The sequence below is a fragment of the Phaseolus vulgaris genome, chromosome 5 (genome assembly GCF_051622355.1).
Source record: "Phaseolus vulgaris cultivar YP4 chromosome 5, ASM5162235v1, whole genome shotgun sequence".
Classification (NCBI taxonomy): domain Eukaryota; kingdom Viridiplantae; phylum Streptophyta; class Magnoliopsida; order Fabales; family Fabaceae; genus Phaseolus; species Phaseolus vulgaris.
In genome coordinates this window covers 12045198-12065633 of record NC_143502.1, presented here as the reverse complement: position 1 = coordinate 12065633, position 20436 = coordinate 12045198, and positions in this window count along the sequence as shown.

Below are 20436 nucleotides of genomic sequence, written 5' to 3'. Positions count from 1 at the left end.
TTTGGTGTAATACAGTTTTCTGAGTTTAATACTTGATCCTTTGTGCATTTTCTGTTTTAGTATTGAGTTCATACTTGTATTTTAGATGTATACAAGTTCCTATACATCATTTCCATTATGTCTTTGCTAGTTCTTAATTCTGTTTTTCATTCCTGTTAGGATTCCTCTGTTTTTTGAAAACGTGCTTACTGTTTCGATTTATTGCAATTGATTTACTCACTGGAAATTTCTGAAATTCTGGATTTGTGTTCTTTAAAGTGTTATAAAATAGTAGAAAAAAGAAGTACTTCAGAATTCAAAGTACAAAAAAAATGATAAATCAAAAACAAAACGTGTACAATTCTGCCGAAAAAAATACGGTAATCTGGCAGCGATTTTAGAAAATTTATCTCAATTAATTGGCTTACTGTTTTTAAGTGATTCTAGAGCCATTGTTGAGCTAAGATCTTGAACTTCCTGTGGTTAAAATTTCATAATCCAGTTCGCTTTATATCGTTCCAGTTAAATCAGTGAACATCAAGCACAGTTTGCATAAAAATATTTTCCAGTAGCTCTGTTTTTGTTTTCTTCATCTACTCTACTGTTTTTCTTTAGGTATCTTTTGTGTGCCTTCTTTTTCATTGAGTACCTTATTTTCTTGCTTGTGTTTTATTCATTACTCTTTGAGTTTGTCATACATCTAGTATTCCTTTTGTTATAGCCTTTTATTGCTTATACCTTTTCTTGCTTGTCTTTCATTATTCATTGGTTTTGTGGTGAAGTGCTTTGAAGATTGTGTGCTCTTGCTTTGACATATTTCATTTGAGGTTACTCAAGGCCTCAAGATCAACTTGGTAAAGGGAGTATTCTTTCTTTGGAGTGATTTAAGTGACACTTCACTTTGGCAGTTTGGTCACAATTTATTTTGCTAACTTTGCTTTCTTAACTTTGTTTGCTGTTTTGTTGTTTGCTGTTTTCTTTTACCAATGGCTTCATATTCCAATGATGCGTCTTATAACCAGCATTCTCCTAGCAAAGCCTCTGTTCTTGGTGAATTAAAAGAAGCCAAGCGAACCATTACACTCAAAGATGAAGCCATTAGACGGTTGGAGGAAAAACTGCAAAGCATTGAAATGAAGCAAGTTAGGTCCTCTCATTCTATCCATGGAGAGCGTCATCATCATAGACCTTCATCTAGAGGCTCTTCCAATGATCATGGCCGTGAAGAGGAACATAGAAGAAGGAGACCTCAACAGCACTTTCATGGATATAGACCTCATGAAGATAGACGCCACCTTGAAGATGGCTACTACCAAGACGCAAAGGCTAAGCTCCCTTCGGTCAAAATTCCTAGTTTCAATGGGGATAGTGATCCTAATGTGTACCTAGATTGGGAGGCTAAATGTGAACAAATTTTTTAGATCCATGGGATCCAAGATGAGCACAAATATAAGCTAGCTACCTTAGAGTTTGGTGATTATGCCATGAAATGGTGGCATGGTGTTGTAAAGGACATTATCTATCACAAGGGTCCTCCCGTGGACTCTTGGAACTCTTTAAAGGATCACATGCGCGCTAGATTTGTGCCGCCACATTTTAGGAAAGACCTCATGTTGAGACTCCAACGGTTTCAACAAGGCACGCTAAATGTGGATGAATATTATAAGGAGCTAGAGACGCTTGTGCTTAAAATTGAATTAGAAGAAAGTGAGGAAGCTATGATTGCTAGGTTTGTGAGTGGACTTAGGAAGGATATTCAAGACATTGTTGAGTTACAAGAGTATTCATCATTGGGTTCTTTAGTTCATCTTGCAATGAAGGTGGAAGCCCAACTTGCTAAGAAAAATTCTTTCAAAAATGCTCCCAATGATGGTTACTACAACAATTCTTGGAAGAACAAAAAGTCTTTTTCTAAATTTCCTTCTAAAGATTCTTCTTTCAAACCAAGGGAATCTAAGCCTTCTACTTCTATGCCTAAATCACCAACTAAATCGTCTAGTAAGAAATGCTTTAAGTGTATGGGTTATGGTCACATTGCGGCTAATTGTCCTTCTAAAAGGAATATGTTTGTGCATAATGGCATTGTCATGAGTGAGCATGATTCGGATTCACCTAGGCATTCTTCACATTCTAGGGCATCTAGTGAGAATGAGAGTGAAAGTCCACTTGAAGGAGATTTGTTAGTTGTGAGAAGACTTCTTGGACAAGTTTCACAACCTTTTGATGAAAGTCAAAGGGAAAATATTTTCCATACAAGATGTCTTATTCAAAACAACATTTGTTCTTTAATAGTGGATGGGGGTAGTTGTGCTAATGTGGCTAGTACAAGAGTAGTAGATAAACTTAGATTGCCTATTATCTCTCATACAAAGCCCTACAAATTGCAATGGCTTAGTGAGGTAGGAGAAATAGTTGTGAATAAACAAGTCCTCATCCATTTCTCTATTGGAAAATACAAAGATGAGGTATTATGTGATGTTGTGCCCATGGAAGCAACCCATGTTCTTTTGGGAAGGCCTTGGCAATATGATAGAAAAGTTTTTCATGATGGCTTTACCAACAAACTTTATTTTGATTTCCATGGTCACAAGGTTACTTTGAAATCTCTCTCTCCAAGAGAAGTCCATGAGGACCAAATTCTAATGAAGAAAAAGAGGGAGAGTGAAAAAGAAAAAAGTCCTAAGCCTACACTTCTTGTGTCTAGGCATGAGGTCCAAAGGGAAATAGTGGCTCACAATCCTATTTTCTTAGCTATCTCTAGACCTCTTAAGTTATAACCACTTGTTGATAGTTCTCATGGTTTGGATAATTTGGTAAAGGAGTTTCAAGATGTGTTTCAAGATCCTCCAAAAGGCCTTCCACCTTTGAGAGGGATTGAGCACCAAATTGATTTGATTCCGGGATCTTCCTTACCCAATCGTCCGGCCTATAGGACCAATCCAAGTGAAACCAAGGAAATTCGCTAACAAATAGAGGCTTTAATTGAAAAAGGTTGGGTCCAAGATAGTATGAGCCCTTGTGCTATGCCTATTATCCTTATCCCTAAGAAAGATGGCACATGGAGGATGTGTTCGGATTGTAGGGCTATCAATAACATTACAATTAAGTATAGGCATCCCATACCTAGGCTTGATGATTTGTTGGATGAATTGCATGGTTCTCAAATCTTTACAAAGATTGATCTTAAAAGCGGCTACAATCAAATCCGTATCAAACCGGGTGATGAATGGAAGACGGCTTTTAAGACCAACTTTGGCTTATATGAGTGGTTAGTTATGCCCTTTGGTTTAACTAATGCTCCAAGTACTTTCATGCACCTCATGCATCATGTTTTGAGACCTTTCATTGGTAACTTTGTTGTTGTTTATTTTGATGATATCCTCATTTATATCTTATCTTTGAATGACCATAGGTTGCATGTTAGGCAAGTCTTAGAAACCCTTAGGAAGGAACATTTGTATGCTAACCTTGCTAAATGTATGTTTGCACTTGATCATATAGAATTCCTAGGGTTTGTTGTGAGTAGCAAAGGGGTCCATGTGGATCAAGCTAAGGTGGTGGCCATTCAAAATTGGCCTACACCTACATGTATGAATGAAGTCCGAAGTTTTCATGGACTTGCTTCTTTTTATAGAAGATTTGTACCCAACTTTGGTACAATAGCCGCACCTCTCAATGATATAGTAAAAAAGGATGTGGTTTTTCAATGGGGAGAAGCACAACAAAAAGCTTTTGAGATTTTAAAAGAAAAATTGACTAATGCTCCCATTTTAGCCCTTCCTAATTTTGCTAAAACCTTTGAGATTGAGTGTGATGCTTCAAGTATAGGCATTGGGGTTGTTCTCCTTCAAGAGGGCCACCCCATAGCTTATTTTAGTGAGAAATTGAAGGGGAGTCATCTCAACTATTCCACTTATGATAAAGAATTATATGCCCTTGTTAGAGCTTTGTTTACTTGGCAACATTATCTTTTTCCTAAAGAGTTTGTGATTCATAGTGATCATGAGTCTCTTAAATATTTGAAAAGCCAAAACAAACTTAACAAGAGGCATGCTAAGTGGGTGGAATTCCTTGAGCAATTTCCTTATGTGATCAAACATAAGCAAGGCAAAATAAATGTTGTGGCCGATGCACTTTCTAGAAGATATGCCTTGCTCACTCTTTTGGGTTCTCAATTTCTTGGCTTTGATCACATTAAGGATCTTTATCATGATGACCTTGATTTTTCTCTTATCTATCAAGAGTGTCTTAAAGGAGGGCACAAAGATTTTTTTATACAAGATGGCTTTCTTTTTAAAGGAAAACGTCTTTGTGTTCCCCAATGCTCAATTAGATTATCTCTTGTTAGAGAAGCACATGAGGGAGGTTTAATGGGTCACTTTGGGGTTGCTAAAACTTTGGATGTGTTGCATGAACATTTCTATTGGCCTCATATGCATAAACATGTTCATAGTTTGTGTGATAAATGCATAGCTTGTCGCAAAGCTAAATCTAGGATGCATTCCCATGGTTTATATACTCCTGTCCCTATCCCTTCAATGCCTTGGGTTGACATATCTATGGATTTTATCTTAGGATTACCCAAGACATCAAAGGGAAAGGATTCCATTTTTGTGGTAGTGGATCGTTTTTCAAAGATGGCTCACTTTATTCCTTGCCACAAAGTGGATGATGCATGTCATATTGCAAACCTCTTCTTTCAAGAAGTGGTGCGTTTGCATGGGATTCCTAGAACTATTGTGTCCGATAGAGATCCCAAGTTCTTGAGTCACTTTTGGAAGACCTTGTGGGGTAAGCTTGGTACTAAGCTTTTATTTTCTACCACTTGTCACCCACAAACCGATGGTCAAACCGAAGTGGTAAATCGAACTTTGGGACAACTATTGAGATGCTTCATTTCCGGGAACCCTAGAGTGTGGGAGAATTTACCACCCCATGTTGAATTTGCCTATAACCGTGTAGTAAACTCTACCACCTCACATTCTCCTTTTGAGGTTGTCTATGGGTTTAACCCCTTAACACCTCTTGATCTTCTTCCTATTCTCATACTTGAGGATGTCTTGTGCAAAGATGGGGATGAAAAGGCTTCTTTTGTGAAAACTTTGCATAAAGACATCAAGATGAGAATTGAGAAGAAGGTTGGCAAGTATGCTGAACTTGCCAATAAAAGGAGAAAAGCATTGTTGTTTGATGAGGGTGATTGGGTTTGGCTTCACTTGAGGAAAGATCGTTTTCCTACTCAAAGGAAGTCCAAACTGATGCCTCGTGGTGATGGACCTTTCCCAGTCCTAAAGAGGATTAATGACAATGCTTATGAGTTAGATATGCCTGATACATACCTTGGTAGTCATACTTTTAATATCAGTGATCTAACTCCTTTTTCTGTAGGTCTCCAGAATTCGTGGTCTAATTCTCTCCAACTCGGGCAGTATGATGGAGATCAAGATCAAGACCAAATGGAGGCCAATAATCAAGGACAAGAAGAGGTAGAGGCTCAAGTGATAGACGCTCAAGGAGGTTTTAGTCCACCTCAAAGGCTTACAAGAAGCCAATTCAAGGCATTAAGAAATAATTGAAGGTTGTTTTCTCTTTTTATAGTTTATTGTGTAATAAAAAGTGCTTAGAGGGAAACATGAGACACCTCTTTTGTAAAAGCATTTTTAGGCTTTAGTTAGGATTTATAGAGCTTGGGGGGTGTGAGTTTAGTAGTGAGCGTGAGCTTAGGAGTGAGCTTAGTAGGGGGGCATGTTGTAGGAGTAGGTAGCTTCTAGAATAAGCTTGTATTTGGCCGATCCTTGCTCCTATAAAAGGAGAGCTTGGGTCCTTCACAATTCAGAATTGAAATTGGTAATAGAGAAACTCTACTCAATTTGAGAGAGAATTGTGAGAACTTTGTCTTCTCCTTCACCTTGTCTTATCTTGAGTGCATTTGGTTCTCTCAAGTGGCGGCAATAGCTCACTTATCTTGGAGCCTTCACAATCCAAGTGGCGTGATCACCAAACCAAGTCCTTCATCTCCATAAGTTCTTCTCTCCTTCATCTTCCATTTCATCTTCCTTGCTTTACGAAATGTTAAACATGTCTTATGCTTCTTTCCATGCGGTTTTGTGTTGCCTTTTCACTTTATGTTCGGTTCTTTTCTGTTTTAGCTGGATTTGTTCGGTTCATTTCTGTTTTTAAAGCTTTCTATTCGGTTCATTTGCCTTAATACACATTTTAATCGGTTCAATTGGCAATAGATGGATCTTCCATATGAGTTTGGTGTTTGGTGCAAGTTTTGGTGAGTTCTTGAAACATAGAACATTGATCCAATTCTATTAAAAGTGTCTAAGGTATCTCCAACTCAAGTTGATTCCATAGAATGTCAAAGAATCATCTCTACTTTACTAGTGGAGTCATATCACCTACTCTAGCCTATTTTCTATTTGGACCCCCAAGTGAGCCCAATTTATTTACATAATTTCTCTTATGGAAAGACAAAAGAAGGAACTTTTGATATTCTGATTTATATTTGGTTCTTCTTTTGTTGATACTCTCTCGAGGTTTGGTGGGGCCAGGCCTGGCTTCGTATACTGAGATGACTGATCTTTTTGAGAAATGTTTGATGTGTCCTTTAGTCATCTGCTGGTTGTTGTGGTTTGTATCACTTATTCACCTTCTTATGATAGACACATAGGTCATAAATACTTTAATCTTAGCGTTAAGACACCATGAACTATTCAAACATCTTATACCATTGTTTAAGAGATTGTTTCAACCCATACAACAACCTCTTCAACTTACCACCCAATGTTTTCTTCCAGGTGGCCATGGAGAAATGTCATCTTCATATTCAACTGTTTAAGATCCACATCTTCACTTGCTACTAAGGTGAATGAGGCTGAAATGAAGTGTGCTTGATCACAAAAGAGAAAATCTTTTAGTCAACACCCTCCTTCTAACTATAGCTCTTAGCTACCATTCAAGCCTTGAACCAATGACATTCTATTGTAGATATCTCTTCATATGCTATACCAATAGATACCATTTCCAATGTAGAAGCTTTATTAGGAAACCTTACATTAGAACCTTTTCCCAATGTAGAACAATGACCACCTACTCTACCAATAGATACAGAAGTAGAATCTTCACTACACTTTACTGTCAGTCCCAAACCCTAGATTGTCTGACATTTCAATGACCTTCTTCTTGAAGATACTTTTTCATCCAACATAATATTTCCTCTAGGTGGTTTTACCAGTTCTCATGTCTTATTCTTTTGTAAATACTCCATCTCCTTGTACATGGCCATAAACCATTTGTCGCCCTCAACATAGGAAACTATCTTAAGAAAAATAACTAGTTTAAATGTATCCACCTCCTTCGTTGCAATTAACACATTGGATAGTGTACCATCAAACCTTATTTCTCAGTCTGACATTTTTGCCTTTGAGACCTTTAAACATTGATTTTGTGATTGAATGATTATTACACTACACCTTCTAGATGCTCGGGTGCCTCATATATAGACTATTTAGGTCCATCAAACATTTCTTTAAGAGAGAACTCCACTTGTTCTTGCACTCTCATTGATTCTCTGAACATACCTTCTAATGTTTCCTTAGACTTCTCCAACATAGCAGAGTCTTGATAAAAATTAACATCTCTGCTAAAAATTACCCTTCATTCAGAATGAGGCCAAATTTTAAAGCATTTCACTATGCTCTCACAACCCACGAACACCACATTCTTGGAACTTGGTTTGAGCTTAACATCATCTACATGATAGCAGGCTCGACAACCAAAGACCTTCAACATTCATTACTCCATCAGCTCCCTAACCAGTGCTCAACCAAAGTTCTTCATTTAATGGCAGTGGATGGAGAACAATTCATTAGATAACACGTTGTACTCAAAGCCTCACAGTAATAGCATTTATCCAAACTAGAATGTGACAACACACTCTTTATTCTCTTAAAGGTCTTGTTTATCCTCTCAATGACTATATTCTTATGTGGAGTATGACATATAGTTAAATGCCTCATAATGTCCTTATCTCTACTAAATTTGTCAAACTCTTTAGAACAGAGTTTTAAATCGTTGTTAGTCCATAGACATTTGTCCATTTTCTCAGTTTGGTTAAGCATTAAGAGCCTATTATACTTATATTTCTCAAAGGACTTTGATTTTCCTTTCATCATGAAAACCCATGTGAATCTTGAGTAACAATTGATGATTAAAAGAAAAAACTTAACACCTCTCAATGATGGAACTATGAATGACCCCAATAGTTTGTTGATCAAGAGTGATCAAAGGCTTTGAAGAATCCAAATTCAAGTGTTTGATGCAAGGATGGAGTTGTTGTTGTGTTTAGGATAGGATCTGGGTAGTTTAAATGTGTAATCCACTCTTTGTTGAATCTAAAGCTAATGTGTTTTAAAACCTTTTTGAGTTTAAAGTGTTTTTCAAACTAAGTGAAAAACAACCTGTTGTTTTGTCGAAACAACTGATTGTTTTATTCTTAGGTGTTTTTGAAAAGGTTGAAAATTGGTTTTGTTGGTTGACTTGCTGTCAAACCAAAACAATCGATTGTTTCGTGGTTTCAATCGATTGTTTCTTTGAAAATCCTAACATAATTATGTTTTGTTAGTTGAGTGTGCTTTAAATGATTTCCAACCGAATACGTTCCTCTATTAAATGCTTTGACCAATCTTTGAAGGATATAAATAGTTTGTTTATGTTTTATAAAAAAAAAAATTGAGTTTTTCATTTGTGAAAGATTGCTTTCAAGTTTTGAACATTCACATCAAGCTTTGGGTTTTCTCAAGAAAGAGTGGAATAGGATTACATCTGTATTGATTTCAGATTTTTCTGTAAACAAGTGTAATTTGTTATGAATATTCTGTAAATTCTGGTGTTGTTGCCAAGGAGTGTTGTGTGCTCTTGAGGTGGTCAAGATCAACATTCTTGATATGTGTTGTGCCAAAGTGAGTGTGTTTCTTGAAGGGTTCAAGGTCACTACTTTGGTGGTTTGTGTGTAATCTGTTTTGATTGCTTAATGGATTGCCCAGTGGCTTCTGGGGATTGGATGTAGCTCTTGGTTTAAGAGTGAACCAGTATAAACTGTTTGTGTATCTATTTCTTCCCTTAAACTCCTTTAAGTTCAGTTGTTATTGCTTTACTAGTATAAACAACCGATTGTTTTTCTGGGGCTTTGCTGTTTTGTGCTTAATTTCTTGGCTAACTGAATTTCTGATTTAGTTTCATACAAAGGATTTTGTTCTAGCTGAAAAAGTTTTCAAAAACCCCTCTTAAACAATTCACCTCCCCCCCCCCCCCCTCTCGTTTAAGGTCACACTTCTAACACAGTTCGCATGGACATGGTCTAATGTGCCTTCATCTTATGCAACCTTGTTGAAAAGATCCTCCCACACTACTTCTAATCCATATAGTGTTCATAAAATGACAAAGTCTCCACCCTTTAAGTACCTAGCAAACACTCGTTTGGACATCATGTTGAACCCTCTAGTTGACATGTATCCTAAACACATGTGCCAAATTATTACCATAAATGCTTCAACAAACATTCCTTGAAGGAAATACAATTACCTTCCCTTGAGCCTTGCATCATTATATCATTGCTCTTCCCCTTGAACTACATCACTTCACCCTCCATACTGCATTTAAGGCCCTCCATATTTAAGGCTCCAATGGATATGAGGATCTTATACATGCTCGACTTAACTTCCTCTAACATGATGCAATCCTTCCTTACACTCAAAGAACTTATCAAGTTCTCATAGGAAGGTGGGATAGGCCAACATAATCATTATTGCATCTTCATCTACCTTAACATTTATGTTCCGGAGCTCCATTAAAATTTAATTTAGCTTCTCAAGATGAGCTTTTAATGGCATACCTTCCTTCTTACGAAGTCTAAAAAACATTCTCTTTAAGAGAAGCTTATTGGAAATTGATTCTATCATAAAGGGCTTCTCCAATTTTAACCACAACATCATAAATGTCTTCTTCTCCACAATCTCATAAAAAAAACCTCATCTAACAATAATAAAATGGTTATTCAATGAGTCTTTTCCTCCATTTGCTCCATCACATGCCTCTATATGTGGGACATAAATACGATGGCCACACCCTTTGCTCCTTGGCTAAGACTCTCATCTTGAATCTCCAAAAGTTGAAACTATTATTTCCATTGAACTTCTCAATCTTAGAAGTGATAACCATTTTATCATGTAAGAATCTTGATCACCAACATGGACAAAGATCGACGAAAGTGACTCTGATACTAGTTTGTTGTGCATAGAGTGTTAGAATGATCCCATCAACAATCAAAGATTGAGTGCAACATTGTTTACAAAACACACTTAGTGTAGGTGACAAACAAAGAATACAAAAATCAAGATAACAAAAAAGATTGTCTCATATTATCACGTTGTGCTAAAACTTTTGTTGGAAATCTCACATCAACTAGAGATAAGACTAATTCATAGTATATAAGTGGGTGCAAACCTCACCTTACAAATCGATTTTATAAGATTGAGTTAGATTTAAAATTCACTTCTTAAAAGTCTTCCCTACAAGAGAAGTAGATACTCTCTTATAAAGAGTGCTACAAAACTTAAAAATTAGTTATAAACACTCAATAACTTCTAACTAATTGAAAAAAAAACAACTATATGATAAATGATAACTAATACACCAATTAAAATAAATGAAGACAGTTTAACCCAAACGACACTAGTGATAAACAATACGCTGTATTAAACAATATAAGCTATTAAACCTAAGATGTTTTTGTTTTAAAAAGTAGCACATAAGATCCTACATTATTGTTTTTTTCTTGATTTTTCATGACAATTTGTTGACTGATCTACATAATAATATATTTACGCGGTGTTGAATAAAAGATGAACTTGTTTTATGATAACAAATGTTCGAAACCGGATATTAACAAAGAAGAAAAAGGCACTTGCTAATCAAGTAGGTAGATGTAAACAATAAAGAAAAATATTTGGCTTCATAGTTTTTCCCTTTAAATACATTATCATAAATTGTTAACCGTAAAACATAAAAATACTAACTTGAAAGAAAAATAGTGAGTGGTTGAGCTTTATGTTTCATTTTTAAATGACATAATTGCCCCCTCTCTATAGGTAGGACAATTGATTTGCTTAATAAGCTTATTCCGTTTTATAAAGGTTGATATAATGTAAACAGTTAAACTTCTTTCAGTATAATTTTGACACGCTTTTTTATTCTACATTTACTTCACAACTCAAACAAATATTATTTTATTATTATAATATAATATTTATTAGAAAAAACAGTTGTAAAATAGAAGTAATTTATGAACAGTGGTGTTAAAATAATTTTTTCCTTCTTAATATGGAAGTTTAGATATTCAAGCTCTAATTCTCTCAAATCCAATGTTTAAATGCAGTTTCCTTAATTCCTTTATGGGATTGAAGATACAAGGTGTGAATTTGTATAAAGAAATAATTGATAGAGATCATGATATCAGCATAGATCAGAGAAGAACTTTAATTAAGAACAAGTTGCCAACTCAAATAACAATCTGCAAAATGAATTTAGTTCAGCCTTCAATAATGACATGACTTGTGGTTTTTCTTCATCTTTTGTAAACACTTGAAAAATAGAACATAATTGATGGAATTGTTCTCTCTGGCATCAATTTTTCTTCTACTCGTTTTACAAAACTACTTGTTAACTAAAAATACATGATGATTCTTGGTGATCCATCCTCAGCTCTTAACTCTTTAGCTGAGTGATATATGAAGCATGGCATGAATCAGAGCAAGGTGCTTGTATGCTTCTTGAATACTTCAATGAAGTGAAATGTTTCACACTATAAGTATTGAGAAGAAGCTCTTAAGTAAGATGGCAATGCTCTTTCACATTGGTATATTCACCTGTTCTTACAGGGCTAAGGCTGCTAAATCATAAAAAGCATGAACTAGACAAGAGGCAATTAGTTTTATCACAATAAAATAGGAAACAGAATAACCAAAAGAAATTGTCAGTAAAAAATGATCAAATTGTCATGAAAGTAAGATACTTGAGCTGATTAATACCATTAAGCAGACTTGGTTTTCTCACATCCAGATTCTTACCCTTCAGAAAGATTCACAGCATTCAGAAAGTGGAGCCTTTTTCTTCACTGATCATCAATTTTGCTTCATCTTCTTCCCTATTCACCTATTTCAAGCCACTAACATCCAATATTGAAATGGAACTAAGCGCCACGTTTTGCTTGCTTGCTACTTTTCTCTTTATTATTCTAATCAAGTAACTGCTCTGATCTTTCCCCTGCAAACACCAGGAGCAGTTTCTCCTTCCCGATTCCACAGGTGGACCTTACATAGGAGAAACCTTTCAAATGTATTCTCAAGACCCAAACATTTTCTTTCCCACAAAAATACAAAACATGTCAAATTTTCAGTTAAGTACCATTTTATCTAGAATCCCTCCAATCCAATTTCTCAAGTAGTTCATGTGATGATCATGAAAAAGAAATTACTAAACAAAGCATATTTCATTTTTTTTTTGGCTAGGTAGAATATGCAAGTGAACATCAAATGAACTGACAAGCAAAGATTTGTAAGTGAAAGCAATGATATGAACCTTTTTTATTTGTGTGGCAAAAAAGATTGTTTGAGTGAAGGGAACACATTTGAAAGGTTTCACCAATGTAAGAACAACCAATGCAACCGAGAGGGAGTAACTATTCCTAGCGTTTGGAAGTGATGGAAGTGAGCAATGACTTGAAGAGAAGCATGAAGAGAAAAGAAACAAATATACAAAACATGGTGCTGAATTCCATGTCCACATTAAGAGAATGGTCTGTGATAGGTGAATAGAAAAGAAGAAGAAGAAGAAGAAGAAATGTGAAAGAAACAAATTGCAGAGTTTGGATTTATAGAGTTGTTAGGAGTGAAATGAGAGTGAAATAGAGGGAAACAGAAGAAGGGTGTGAATTACAGCTCAATTTCCACACACGGAATCTCCCTCCAGCTCATAACACAGTCACATGTGTATGTGGTCTAATTTACTTCTATCTACAATTTATGACTTTATTTCAGTGCAGTCAGTGTACTGAACCATAAGCATGCTCACAAACAACTGTCTCACCACCTAATGGTCCAAAACTCCAAGGTTCATTCAGTAATTATCATTTCAATATGACGCTAGTCAACATTGGCTCCTCCATATAGTGGATATGGTTACATATTATATATATATATAAAATGGGTTATGAATTTTTGTTTTTAAAGGATTTGAAGTTTTTTTTTTCTCAATAAGATTATAAAATTCTTTAATATTGTAACAATAAATGGTGAAAGAAAGAATTTTTTTTCTTCTAATTATGTATTATTACAATAAAAATGATTGATTTCCATGTACATAAGATGATTGCTATGTCGGTAAAAATAAAATAAAAAATTCATAAATTAACAAAATTAAATTTAAAATTTAAAAGGTAGTTTCTCTCATGTAAAGAAATAAGCACTTAGTAGGTTAAGTTCATTAATATGTAAACTTGAATTATGTTTTTATGCATAGACATGTTAGGTAACTTAGAAGCACTTAGTTAGATACATACAACCGAATTGCTTTCCTTTCATCCTGGAGGAATGGTTGCGCTATATTTATTATGTATATTTAACTATATGTTTTATATTTTTATTTTATTATCGAAATTTTTATTTTTTTTCACATATTTTACTAATCCATTAGACTTTTAATGAAGAGATATCAAGTTACAAAAAAAATATTTTAGAAAAATTAAAATATATAATGTGATTTTATTAAACCAATATTTATAAAACAATTGTTTTTATCTTATTTCTTTTTCTTAAAAAAATTATGATAAATTATTACTTATTTATAAATTTAATATATGGGTACATAAGACCTAAAAAGTTTGATGATAAAATAAAAAGTTGGGTGATAAAATTTATAAAAAGTATAAAACCTAAGTGGTAAGATATTAAATTAAGTCTTATATATAAAATACTTTGATCATTTAACCAACACACATGTATGTACATTTGTTTGGTGTAAAAAGAGAATATAATTTACTTATTTTTCTGTAATTATTTTTTTAACTTGTTACCTATTATATTATATGTTGGTTAAATATATATCTTATAATAGGAAAAAACTAAATTAGAAGGTGACAGGTTAGAATAATCTTTCTTTTCTTACCACCTCCACTTTCACTAGTATTCCACTACTAAATATACTCTAAATAATTAATAATAATTATAGTATATTTTTTTATCCAAATAGTTTCTGAGACATTATTAATGTAAAAGGTTAAATAGACAATTTTAAAACCAAAAATATTTTTAAAAATTTACAAATAAATTATTTTAATTTAACACATTTAAATTCAAAGATTATATTCATCTTAAAAAATGGATTTAACAGCTAATTAATTAATTAATTTTTTAAAAATACTTACTATGAAGAATATATATATATAGAATTAGAATTATAAAAATATTTCTGGAAACTCATAAAAATATATAAAAAAATTGATAAAAATAAAAACATTCCAAATATTTAATCTAATATCTCCTAGTTAATCATTTACAAATTAATTTTACCATCTAATGATAATAAAAAATAAATTAAAAATATTTTACATCAACCAATCAGGTGCCATGAAATTGGTCACATGGGATAAGATAAAATAAACAAAATGAATATTATAATGGATTTTATTACAAAAATCTTATCCATTCTGTTTTTCGAGTACACACTATCACCTTATACACTATTCACACTCCGTGGATATCACTTTTCTTTTTTCTATAATCACTTTATTTCCTCTCGCCACTAAAGGCATATTTGGAAAACAGTTACAAACGGACTTTTTTTATGCAAAAAAAAGCATTTTTTGTTGCTTCTGTACATGATAAGTGGATATCTCATTAAATGCTCACTAAGCTTTATTAGGATGAGGCTAAATTCCTTTACATGTACTCGATTAATAAGTTATATTTCTACCAACTTCTCTGTTAATTTCATGTTTATTTATATTTATCGTGATTTATTTTTCTAATGTCTTGTTTATATTGTTATTTCCTTTGTGTTGTTATTTATTATGTTAAATTGTTGCTTTAATTCTTATTTTAATTTCCTCTATTATTTATTTTATAGTATATTTAGTTGTTTCTTAAACACACTCATCTACTTTATGATGTTATTTTTTTGTTTCAATTCTTATATTTGTTTCATTTTATTATTTATTATGCTTTTACTTAATTTTTTTCAGCACAATTTTTTTGCGTTGTTTAAGTTTCTCTAATTTCTTGCAATTTTATTTTTCTCTTAATAGTCTCTTTTATTTTTGCCAATTAAATTTTCAAAATTTACATTCTGCTTATTGTATATTTAATTTTTTTTCTTAAGTTCAATGTTTATTCATTTAACTTTGATCATCTCTTGAAAACAAATATATAATAATTGTTGTAAACATTTATTTACTTATATATAATGGAAATGTACCCATGAGAGTCGTACGACCGATACCATGTATCGGTCTTCATCAATGAGTCGACTGACACCACAAATCAATTACGCTTAAACAGAGTTAGTGAAGTTAATCAACAATCAAGAGCTAGGTAATACACTTCTAAACATGAGTCAAGCTCTCTAATCTGGCCCAGTAAGAAAGACCCACTAAAATAATATAAATAACACAAATTCCAAGAATTAGGTACATCATCATACAATGCTCTGGCTACCGAGTGTCGAATACTAAAATTGACTTGAGCGTCGGAGTGCCTTCTGCAGGTACCATCTGAGTCTGGGTTACGAGAAGACCGAGAGGTGGAATGAGTAAAGAGGAGGAATGAGCTTGCAGGGAGAGGACTTGAGGTACACACTGACCGACCGACCAAGGAAGGAGAGGAGCAGTCTTAATAGTTCTCTAGGACCCAACCTCGTTCGAGAACAATTGGCACCCACCGTACGGCCGAAAGAATTCGTTTTAAGAAGAAAGTAGATGATATCAACTGAAGCATGGCCAGTGAGAGAATGTCTGAAGCTGAGCAGATGACACTACTAATGTCGCTACAGAGGGAGATGGATGAGATAAAAAAGGAGGAATGAGGAAATCACACGGAAGAATGAGGATGAGATCCTAGCTCTCCGAAAGGAGAATGAAAAGATGAAGAAGAAGCTCGGGGAAGGGGGATCGTCTGTTGGTAGGTCCTTCACCACCCCATGATTGTTGAGGAGCCGAAGGACAAGATCCACACCCAAGAGGTGGATGGTGAGTCCTACCCGAACAAGTCAGACCCAACGACCGAAACCCTCGGTTTAGTTCGCCAGCATCCTTTTAACGATTCCATAATCGAGGTACCACTGCCAGACAAGTGAAAAGGTTCCAACAGGGAGCACTACGATGGCACGACCAACCCGAACGAGCACATGGATGGGTACATCACGCACATGAGCCTTTACACCTCGGAAGACGCGGTCCTATATTGAGTGTTCCCCATGTCGTTGAAGGGAGGAGCCCTGAGTTGGTTTACCAAACTCCCTCCCAACTATGTTGATAGCTTCATAGTGTTGGTGTCCATGTTTGAGACACAGATTTTCACCAGTCGGTCGCACCACCTGATCTTTGTTGCGCTGGCTGGTATCCACCAGTAGAAGGGAGAGTCCCTAAGAAAGTTTATCAACAGGTTCAGAAAGGTAGTTATGAACATCCAAAACCTGATCCCGAATGTGGTTACGCTACACATGCTAACCGCCTTGCGACCAGGATTGTTTGCCGACAACCTCTGCGTGCAACTTGTCGCCAACTTGGACGAGTTTAGGAGAAGAGCCGCCAAGTTCATGCAGTTAGAGGAGCTGAGAGAGTTCTGCAACCAAGCCCGAGCGAAGGCAGTGGAGAAAAAAGGAAAGGAAGAGAGAGCGCCAAGACCGATCAACTTCAGGTCGAGGAGATAGACGCAGAGACAACCAGGGGAGTCAGTTCACAAGATACACCCCCTGACTGCCGAGTTGATTCCACCACCGAGGAAGGCAGGAAGCCCTGATAATGCCGACCGTGCCCGCATGTGTCGGTATCATCAGAACAACGGACACACCACCGAGGAATGTCAGACTCTAAAGGATACAATTGAGGAACTAATTCAGGTCAGGCATCTTCGTCGATTCGTGTAGGGGGGCGAGGGGCAAAGCGGTCCCCGTGAAGAGAAGAACCAGCAAGAAGAAGATACTACACCCCCCTAAGGGTATAGAAGAATGACCGTCGCCCGAGCGTTGACCGAGGAGAGATGACCCTCCCAGAAGGGATGACCCTCCAAGGAGGAAAGGAAGAAGAGGTGACTGCAATGTCATCAACACAATAGCTGGAGGGTTTGTAGGAGGAGGGAGCTCCAACAGTGCCCGGAAGAAACACTTGAGAGTGGTGCATGAGGTGAACACGGTATCATTCTAGGTGAGGATGTCACCCATCACCTTCATAGATGAAGACTTCAAGGGTGTTGACCCTTCACAGGATGACCCCATGGTGATATCGGTCGACATCGATAAGTTCAACATCATGAAGACGTTGGTGAACCAGGGGAGCTCAGTGGACATCCTTTACTGTAAAACCTTCCAGCAGATGAGAATACCTGAGGAGGAGATGAGGTCGTTTGATGATCACGTGTTCGGCTTCTCAGGTAAGAGGGTGGGCACCAGGGGATACATAGATCTCTACACTACCTACGGCGAGGAGATGGCAAACAAAACGATCAAGATTCAATACCTAGTGATCAACGCCAATACCTCCTACAATATCTGATAAGTGCCTAATTTCAGTAATATTTCATATTAAAATATAGGCACTTATGAGGATTTATTGTTAATTTACATATAAAATAATCCTTAATTTATGAATTCATACCTTTTTACATTTTTTATGAGTTTTATTTGAATAAGAGGATTTTGTTGAATCAAGTGTGTTCAAGCTTTGAAGAATCCAAATCCTAGAGTTTGATGGAAAGCTAGAGTTGCTTGATGTTGCTGATGTGCTTTACAATAGGATCTGGGGTATATTATCTTTGTAATCCACTCTTTGTTGAATCTAAACCTTAAGTGTTTTCAAATCTTTTAAGTTTAAAGTGTTTTTCAAAATAAGTGAAAAACAACCTGTTGTTTTGTCGAAACAACCGATTGTTTTATACTTAGGTGTTTTTGAAAAAGTTTGAAAACTATTTTGGATGGTTGACTTGCTGTCAAACCAAAACAATCGATTGATTCGCTATTTCAACCGATTGTTTGTTTGAAATCCTAACAGAAACAGTTTTGTTAGTTAAATGAGTTTTAATTGATTTCATAACCGAATATGCTCCTGCTTTAAATGCTTTGACCAAGTTTTGAATACTATAAAAAGTTTGTTAATGTTTTATAACAAATAACAAGAAAGAAAAACAAATTTGAGTTTTTCAAAGAGCTTTGAAGCATTTGAGTTTTCACTTTGAGCTTTGGTTATTCAAGAGAGAAGTGGAATAGGATTACTCTGTATTGATTTCAGTTGATTCTGTAACAATGTAATTCATTCTGTAAATTGTGTATATTCTGGTGTTGTAAAGCCAATAAGGGTAGTGTGCTCTTGAGGTTGTCAAGATCAACATTCTTGGTGTGTGTGTGATGAGCCAAAGGAAATGTGTTTCTTGAGGGGATCAAGGTCACTTCTTTGGTGGTGTGTGTATGTAATCTGGATTTGATTACCTAGTGGATTCCCCAGTGGTTTATGGGAAACTGGATGTAGCTCTTGGTTTAAGAGTGAATCAGTATAAACTGTTTGTGCATCTCTCTCTTCCTTAAACTCTTTAATTTCAGTTGTTGTTTTATTTACTGGTATAAACAACCGATTGTTTCTGCGAAACAACCGATTATTTTTCTGGTGCTTTACTATTTTGAGCTTTGTTCTTGGCAAACTGAATTCTTAATCTGGTGAATTTCATTTTATCTTAAAATTTTTGCGAAAACCTTCTTTAAACCATTCACCTCCCCCCCCCCCCCCCCATTTAGTTTAAAGCCATACATTCTAACAATTGGTATCAGAGCTTGGTACTTGAAAAATACTCAAGTTAGATCCGAAAAACTTTTTTAATGGCTGGAAAACTATCTTTTGAGGAAGGTGCTTCAATTAACAAACCACCTTTGTTCTGTGGTTTGAATTATAAGTATTGGGAGGCTAGAATGAAAATCTTTGTTGAATCTATTGATCAAGGAATTTGGGATTCAATTGAAAATGACCCTTTCATTCCAAAGCTTAAAAAGAATGGATCTTTTATTAAAAAACCTTGGTCCCAATGGACCAATGAAGAATGTAAGATGGCCAAGCTTGATTGTATTGCCCAAAACATAATAGCCTCTGCACTGGATTCTAATGAATTTTTCAGGATACCAGAATGCAAATCTACTAAACAAATGTGGGACACACCCAAAGCTACTCATGGAAACATCACTGAATCAAAGGAAGTAAAGACAAGAAGTCAAGCAAGAAGGAAAATGAGGCAAAATCGAAAAAGCTTCAACCTCTGCTTCATGGCCAAAAAGGAAGATGATTCAAGCAGTGTAAGTTCCTCTAATTCTTCAAGTACTGAAAATTACAGTCAATTGCTTCAAGCTTTTCAAGAAACACATGAAGAAGTTAACTAATTGGCCCTCTTGAACAACCGGTTAAAGGGAATGAACAGCTGGCTTGAAAACAGAGTCAAAACACTAGAAGAAGAATTGGAAAATTCAAAAATAGATTTTGAAAACCTTGAAATTGTTTACAAAAACTCTTCTTGCAAGTGTGACACTCTTATTTGTGAAAATCTTGAAAAGAAAGTTCATTATCTTGTCAAAACTGTGGATAAGCTTTCAAAAGGTCAATCCAACTTTGAGAATGTCTTGGCATCTCAAAATTGTGTTTTTAGAAAAGCAGGATTAGGTTTTAATCCACAGAACAAGCAAGACAAATTTTCAAAGTCATTTTCAAAATTGCCAGAAAAACAACCAATTGATCTGTCAAAACAACCGGTTGTTACATGCTTTTATTGCATGAAAAGAGGCTATTCTGTAAAATAAGGAAATATGTTGTTCCTAGAGGTTTCATGAAGTGGATTACTAAATGTTGTGAAGTTTCAAATGATGAATGTAAACCAATTGGACCCACATTCATAAGGGGACCAAATCTTTGTACTTGAAAATCTACTCTTTAGGAAACTTTGAAGGAGAGCATGCAACAATGGTATCTGGACAGTGGCTGCTCAAAGCACATGACTTGAGATAAATCAAAGTTTGTAAGCATCATCTTTAAACAAGAAGGCCATGTAACATATGGAGACAACAACAAGGGAAGAATTCTTGGAAGAGGATATATAGGAGACAAAGATATCTTGATCATCCATGATGTTCTTTTTGTAGGAGGTTTAAAAC